Source organism: Aedes albopictus, chromosome 2, assembly GCF_035046485.1.
Source record: "Aedes albopictus strain Foshan chromosome 2, AalbF5, whole genome shotgun sequence".
In the NCBI taxonomy this organism is placed as follows: domain Eukaryota; kingdom Metazoa; phylum Arthropoda; class Insecta; order Diptera; family Culicidae; genus Aedes; species Aedes albopictus.
In genome coordinates this window covers 235,704,040-235,710,766 of record NC_085137.1, presented here as the reverse complement: position 1 = coordinate 235,710,766, position 6,727 = coordinate 235,704,040, and the positions used below count along the sequence as shown (strand labels likewise).

At 39.9% G+C, this 6,727-nt stretch overlaps 1 long non-coding RNA gene across 2 annotated transcripts; it reads right to left on the bottom strand.

The window, feature by feature from the left end:
* Positions 1-2,586: 2,586 nt before the first annotated feature.
* LOC134287054 (uncharacterized) lies at positions 2,587-4,356 on the bottom strand. Of its 2 annotated transcripts, none has more exons than XR_009996980.1 (2): positions 3,983-4,356; positions 2,587-3,842 (listed from the first exon to the last, which is right to left on the bottom strand). It is a non-coding gene; the product is annotated as an uncharacterized LOC134287054 (long non-coding RNA). The 2 variants fall into 2 exon arrangements; XR_009996981.1 differs by having other exon boundaries at positions 2,587-3,745.
* Positions 4,357-6,727: the final 2,371 nt, after the last annotated feature.

Below are 6,727 nucleotides of genomic sequence, written 5' to 3'. Positions count from 1 at the left end.
TCTGGAAATTGTAGAACGTTTGGTGATAATAAACTTTTTTTAACATTTCAAAAGCGTTTTGGCACTCTGCGCTCCAAATAAATGTTTCATTTTTTCTTAGAAGTTTGTTTAATGGATTGCAAATATTAGCAAAGTTTGGAATGAACCGACGATAGTAGTTGCAGAAGGCAACAAATCGACGTGTTTCATCAGGGGTTTTTGGCACAGGATATTTTTCTATAATTGAATATTTTGCTTTATCTGGTTGTATCCCCTTGTTAGATATATGATGTCCTAAATAGGTTACATCACTTTTGAAGAAATGACATTTTGGCAGATTCAGTTTGAGATTATATTTTGATGATTTATCGAACAACTGATGACGATGATATCATCGATATATAAAAACGCACATTGAGGAGGAAGTCCGCATAGAGCGATCGACATCATCCTCTGAAAACTGTTTGGACTGATATTCAATCCAAACGGTAATCTATTAAACTCAAAGTGTCCTTTACTTGAAGAAAAAGCAGTAAATTTTTTGCTTGCATCTGTCAGCGGAATCTGATGAAATCCTGACATTAGGTCGAGCGTTGAAAAATATTTTGCTCGTCCCAACTGGTCGAGAATCTCATCGATTCTAGGTAATGGGGATTTATCTGGGGAAATGTTTTTATTTAGTTGGCGAAAATCTATAACCAACCGCCATTTTTTATCAGTTTCTGATTTTTTGGGCACTAATAATATAGGGTTGTTGTAGGGCGAAGTAGAAGGTTGAATTATACCATCGTTTAGCATTTTGTTTATTTGGTTATCTATTTCTTCTTTTTGAGACTCAGGGGTCCGATAATTTTTTATATATACTGGTCGTGAATCGTTGAGGCATATTTCTTGTTTATAGAAATTGTTCACGGATAAAACATCATTTTTAAGTGCGAAAATATCGTTGAACTCCTCACACAGTCGTTCAAGTTTTTCTTTAATTTTTGGATCAATCTTCGGATCCATATTTAATTCCTTCAATACTAGCTTGCTACGTTCTTTAACTTTATTCCATGGTTTTTCTAATGAATTTATTTTATATTCATTTAAAGGAACCATTTTTGGTACAAACTTAGAACATACCTTTTTCGTTTCATTAGTAGTATTAATAATTTTCATATAAGCATTTTTATTACTTATAATACCATTTGCACAAAACACACCTGGCTGTATTTCTTCTGCAATGGTAACGTTGTCTACAATATTGTGTACATTGATTCGTCTTATCACCTCACATCGAGGTGGAATTATAAAATTACCTTCCAATTCATTGGTGATTGGTACTTGAATAACATTATTATTTATTTTAACAGACAATAAAAAGGAATCGTAATCTATGTTACACCTATATTTACAGAGAAAATCTCTTCCCAAAATCCCGTCTGTGGGAATTGGAAAGTTGTTCCTTACGATGTGGAATTTCTGAGGAAGTGTCAGATCTTCTACAATTACGTTTGATTTTGTATCTCCTAGGGTGGTCTCAGACCCAGTACCAATACCTGTAATATTACATTTGTTATCTGGAAAATAAATTTGCGACGGCTTGATATGTTGTGCTTTAATGATCGAAATGTCGGAACCACTATCAAGCATCATTATGCATGGTGTTTCCGACGCTTCGATATTTATGCACACAAAATTTGAGGCAGATACATTTATTGTGTATGCTGCCCGAACGGAACTCCTAAAGGGTGCTGCCTTTGTGCTGTTGGTTGGATTTGCTGCGGAGCGACTAAAGGGTCTGCCTGTTGATGTACGTGCCCAGTTGAAATGACCCTGACCTGTTCATGTTGCTGTGGAGGAAACTCAGTAGCATAAAACACTCTTGAGCTACCATTTAACTGATTATTTGAGTTGTTTGGACCATAATTTCTGTAAAACTGATTTTGGCCATTACGAAAACCACCTCTGCGATGAAATCCTCTATACCGCGGGAAGTGAATCTTCCGCGATTTCCATAGAAATTTGTTGGCCGGTTGTTTGGTGTCCTATATCCATAATTTTGTTGATAACCATGACCATTGTTGGGGTATCGGTGATTTTTCCTTTCATTAACATTAGCATGCAAAATTGATGCTGTAGATCCTTGGCTTGTATGCTCATTTTCCACCATAACATTCAGGGCTTCTTGTACCGTGGTAAATTTGCCAACTTTTTACATTATTTTAGTTTCAGAATTGTGTGAATTTGAAATTAGCGTCTGTATCGCTTGCTTTTGGGCCAATTTCTTAGCTACATCTCCTGGAACTTGCTCTCGAATGTACGCTTGAGCAAGGTTTTCACAAAGATTTTCGACATCTTTTGAAAAATTTACCATATCATCAGTTTTCTTTAATTTCAAATTTTTCAAATTGGCTGCGGCTAAATCGCATGATCCGGTTTCGCTACAATTATCCTTAATTTTCTGGATAATTTCATCTAAAGTTGCAGGAGCTACAGAGAATAAATCTCTTGCTCTTCCTGTCAATTTCGTAAGTACCAATTGTATTGCACTCGCGTGGTTTGCCTCTGCCACTATCGTTTTAGTTAATTCCACCGCATCTATAAATGATTTTGATCCTGACGGCTTACCGTCGAATGCTGGAATCAACTGCGCTAGCTGCGCAGCAGTAGCAATATTGAAGGCCATTGCTGTGTTTGGAGCGATGGTCAAAGGCTGTGTAGAATTTGAACGTTTCTTATGTTTAGAATGATGATGAGGGGATTTGTGTAGATTCTTTCTTCTTGTGCCTAACAGCAACTGCGAACACAATACCGTAGTCTTAGCAACGCGTTTCAAACTGTGTCTACTGGACGAATTTAAATTATTTTGTATTTTGTTTTCAGCAATTTTTTGATTAACAATTTGTTGTATTTCGTAATTAAAGAGACGCGAGTTTTTACATATATTAGTAAAAACTGTTTCCTCCAAAATCGCACAATTTTCCTTTAAAAATGCTTCTATTTCGTTGTACAACGCAGTGCTTATGTCAAGTTTTGCTTGCAAGGTTTTGTCCGAAATTTTATTATGTATGGATTTTTTTCAAGTTTGAATGAAGCTTTTTTAACTTTTCGAACTGATTCATTGATGATATTATTCAAATTATAAGAAACTGACGATTGCTTTTCAAATTATTAGAAAGGAAAATCCATTACCTGAATGTAAACTTGAATGGTATCACAACGCACAATTTTTAAATTTTTGAACTATTTCATTTATAATGGTACTTAGCTTTACTGTCAGCTGGAACGGCATCCCGTGGTGCATGAGCTGCAAACAACTATCATCCAAGTTGCCATTTGTGCCCCCTGCACACTGCTTCGGTTTTACTGCTGAGATCGGATCCACACGAAATTGTAGTAACATATCCACTGCACTCAATTGTTGTGTCTGTACTCGATGTAGCAGCGACTCAAAATATAAACATCACTGATCATCTGGAATCCAAGGTTTCACTTGTTCATGCTGCAGTAACACATTTGCGACACCCAACTGTTGTGTTTATACACCTAGTTTGAATTGTCCATCAGCGACTCAAAATATAAACATAACTGATTCTCTGGAATCCTGGTTTCGTACACTGTTCATCTCACGTTATCAACTGGAATTTAACGTTGATAATTGACTTGGCGTAATCTAAAACGATGCACTTGCTTAAATATCTTCACCTAGGTTCACCGCGAAAGTCGTTTTTCGAATTCGCTGGGGCTTATTAGTTCCTTTTTGCACTTTAGTCTTTCTGAACTGTAACCTCAGTAAGGTTTGCCATTGATTTAGCAATTCGATTAGCTGCACGTCTTCTTTCACGTTTGGAGATGAGTTTATACAGCATTACCACTAGCTGTATTGAGACAAGGATAATGATGATCAACAACTTTTCGTCATGGCCAATGTGAAATTCCGTATGTAGCTCCTGATTATTAATGATGGTCAGGTCTCCATCTCCACTCTGTTTAATCGCAGGGCTAGATTTTTGGTTACCCATGCTTCACTAATTCACTAATCACGGAGAAGGCGCGGGTCAACGGTCAGCCATGTACTGTACTTCGCGAACATTAATGGAGAAGGCGCACGGGTCTGTCATCAGGACACGATGTATACACTTTGCTTGTTGGACATTGAATGAATGATTTTTATTAGTTAGAAAAGTTACACATTACCTGAGGAAAGAATAAAGCATGTTCACACGAATTAATGCTGCGTGGTCAATTCGAGCCGCGCATGGGGTGTTAGATGACATCGGCCGGTCAGGTAATCAAAAGTCTGCACGTTGTCGTTAAGCTAAGCATAATTCATTATTTCTCGTGGGAAATAATAAATTTGCGATGCAGAAAAAGATGTTGTGGAAAATTCCACTACACAACGCAGGTGGATTACACTCCGCTTTCGTCAATTTCTTTGGAACTTGGACGTCAACGTCCGATTGCACATCCGCAAAATCATCCGAATCTCCCGACGGTATCGTTGGTTCGAACATAACTACTGACTCGCTTTTGATTATTTGATTATTTTAAACGTAACACGTGGTTAAGGTTTCGAGGCCACGTTCTTGTCATCGGGCAACGCAGGTGGATTACACTCCGCTTTCGTCAATTTCTTTGGAACTTGGACGTCAACGTCCGATTGCACATCCGCAAAATCATCCGAATCTCCCGACGGTATCGTTGGTTCGAACATAACTACTGACTCGCTTTTGATTATTTGATTATTTTAAACGTAACACGTGGTTAAGGTTTCGAGGCCACGTTCTTGTCATCGGGCAACGCAGGTGGATTACACTCCGCTTTCGTCAATTTCTTTGGAACTTGGACGTCAACGTCCGATTGCACATCCGCAAAATCATCCGAATCTCCCGACGGTATCGTTGGTTCGAACATAACTACTGACTCGCTTTTGATTATTTGATTATTTTAAACGTAACACGTGGTTAAGGTTTCGGGGCCACGTTCTTGTCATCGGGCAACGCAGGTGGATTACACTCCGCTTTCGTCAATTTCTTTGGAACTTGGACGTCAACGTCCGATTGCACATCCGCAAAATCATCCGAATCTCCCGACGGTATCGTTGGTTCGAACATAACTACTGACTCGCTTTTGATTATTTGATTATTTTAAACGTAACACGTGGTTAAGGTTTCGAGGCCACGTTCTTGTCATCGGGCAACGCAGGTGGATTACACTCCGCTTTCGTCAATTTCTTTGGAACTTGGACGTCAACGTCCGATTGCACATCCGCAAAATCATCCGAATCTCCCGACGGTATCGTTGGTTCGAACATAACTACTGACTCGCTTTTGATTATTTGATTATTTTAAACGTAACACGTGGTTTAGGTTTCGGGGCCACGTTCTTGTCATCGGGCAACGCAGGTGGATTACACTCCGCTTTCGTCAATTTCTTTGGAACTTGGACGTCAACGTCCGATTGCACATCCGCAAAATCATCCGAATCTCCCGACGGTATCGTTGGTTCGAACATAACTACTGACTCGCTTTTGATTATTTGATTATTTTAAACGTAACACGTGGTTAAGGTTTCGGGGCCACGTTCTTGTCATCGGGCAACGCAGGTGGATTACACTCCGCTTTCGTCAATTTCTTTGGAACTTGGACGTCAACGTCCGATTGCACTTCCGCAAAATCATCCGAATCTCCCGACGGTATCGTTGGTTCGAACATAACTACTGACTCGCTTTTGATTATTTGATTATTTTAAACGTAACACGTGGTTAAGGTTTCGGGGCCACGTTCTTGTCATCGGGCAACGCAGGTGGATTACACTCCGCTTTCGTCAATTTCTTTGGAACTTGGACGTCAACGTCCGATTGCACATCCGCAAAATCATCCGAATCTCCCGACGGTATCGTTGGTTCGAACATAACTACTGACTCGCTTTTGATTATTTTAAACGTAACACGTGGTTAAGGTTTCGGGGCCACGTTCTTGTCATCGGGCAACGCAGGTGGATTACACTCCGCTTTCGTCAATTTCTTTGGAACTTGGACGTCAACGTCCGATTGCACATCCGCAAAATCATCCGAATCTCCCGACGGTATCGTTGGTTCGAACATAACTACTGACTCGCTTTTGATTATTTGATTATTTTAAACGTAACACGTGGTTAAGGTTTCGAGGCCACGTTCTTGTCATCGGGCAACGCAGGTGGATTACACTCCGCTTTCGTCAATTTCTTTGGAACTTGGACGTCAACGTCCGATTGCACATCCGCAAAATCATCCGAATCTCCCGACGGTATCGTTGGTTCGAACATAACTACTGACTCGCTTTTGATTATTTGATTATTTTAAACGTAACACGTGGTTAAGGTTTCGAGGCCACGTTCTTGTCATCGGGCAACGCAGGTGGATTACACTCCGCTTTCGTCAATTTCTTTGGAACTTGGACGTCAACGTCCGATTGCACATCCGCAAAATCATCCGAATCTCCCGACGGTATCGTTGGTTCGAACATAACTACTGACTCGCTTTTGATTATTTTAAACGTAACACGTGGTTAAGGTTTCGGGGCCACGTTCTTGTCATCGGGCAACGCAGGTGGATTACACTCCGCTTTCGTCAATTTCTTTGGAACTTGGACGTCAACGTCCGATTGCACATCCGCAAAATCATCCGAATCTCCCGACGGTATCGTTGGTTCGAACATAACTACTGACTCGCTTTTGATTATTTTAAACGTAACACGTGGTTAAGGTTTCGGGGCCACGTTCT